The sequence below is a fragment of the Chinchilla lanigera genome, unplaced genomic scaffold, assembly GCF_000276665.1.
Source record: "Chinchilla lanigera isolate Chin_1 unplaced genomic scaffold, ChiLan1.0 scaffold00046, whole genome shotgun sequence".
Taxonomy (NCBI): Eukaryota; Metazoa; Chordata; class Mammalia; order Rodentia; family Chinchillidae; genus Chinchilla; species Chinchilla lanigera.
Genome location: NW_004955447.1, coordinates 3,764,356 through 3,765,504, shown reverse-complemented (window position 1 = coordinate 3,765,504; position 1,149 = coordinate 3,764,356). Strand labels below are relative to the sequence as shown.

General features: G+C 37.6%; 1 protein-coding gene and 1 long non-coding RNA gene across 2 annotated transcripts in view; both read right to left on the bottom strand.

Annotated features, from left to right (window-relative positions):
• The window catches only part of LOC102006178 (UDP-glucuronosyltransferase 2B17-like), a 104,742-nt gene that overhangs the window by 10,520 nt on the left and 93,073 nt on the right, over nucleotides 1-1,149 (bottom strand). The window lies entirely within an intron of this gene.
• Nucleotides 199-1,149, bottom strand: part of LOC106149503 — a 55,939-nt gene continuing 54,988 nt past the window's right edge. The window contains exon 3 of the long non-coding RNA XR_001235730.1: nucleotides 199-333. This is a non-coding gene — a long non-coding RNA (uncharacterized LOC106149503). The remainder of the gene's footprint in view (nucleotides 334-1,149) is intronic.

Below are 1,149 nucleotides of genomic sequence, written 5' to 3'. Positions count from 1 at the left end.
TTCCCACAGCTCCCAACACTAAAGTAACAACACAAATGGAGCAGCAACAGAATTGTCTTCATTATCCTAGACATCTTGGTAAAGGCAAGCACTTCCTGTCCCAGTATTTGGCTTGCTGTAATTATTACTGATGCTTACTAGTATTTATTTAATGTGAACCAATATGTTAAAGTATAACTTTCATTGATCAATGTCCTAGTTAATTTTCTCATTGCTGAGGCAACACATAAAACCCAAAGTTAAAAGGGGGAAATATTTCTATACCTCACGGGTTGTAGAAATTTCAGTCCATAATCATCTGGCTCAGAGGCATGCTGGCTTCACAGAGGGACACTGCAGAGAAAATAAAAAAGCACTGTGTGATAGGTAGAAGACAGCAAAAGCGAGGCAGCGTTTGACCTTCACAGCATCTTTCTGTCCCTTTTATCTTATTCAGGCTACTCAGGGCAGGAAGCACTCACATCCATAATCCTGGTGCCCTAGAGCCTCACATTGCACCAAGAATCAATCCCAGTATCACACGCTCTCAATCTCACCCCCTGTGAGAAAGCTCAACCTGTGACCACATGAAGTTTTGTGGGGAAATCAAGACACAATCCATAATATTCACTAGACTCACTAAATGATTAATCAGGGCAAAAGACTGAGAGAGCAAGCAAAAAATAAACAAAGTTAGGGGCATCATGTTTGTGGATATCTCTTTTCTGATTAAAGGGCTTCACTTGGTGAGCTTTAGGTTACCTGTTTCTTTGAGTTACCTGTGTTATACAACAGATTAATATCCATTCCAGAAATAGTAGAAATGAAGTGAGTTGTGTCTAGAGCGACTTTTAAACACTTGATACAACTTAGAGATAAGAGGGAACTGTAAGGAATTTCGTGTGTACTGTGATTCAATGTACAATTTCAATAAATTTGATTTGTCAAAATATTTATGAAATGTAACTGATATACATATAATTATTCAAAATAAAGTGTATAAAATACTGTCTCACAATGAAGATAGAGAAATCTGTAATGATAATGGCAATCCATTTTTGAAGTGCTTGATTTCTCCATTATGAAATTCTAGATCATGATGACCAGGGGAACATGGCTGGCAGGAATTGTGTGCTCTACTGTACTACACAACAAATGAACAAAACCAGA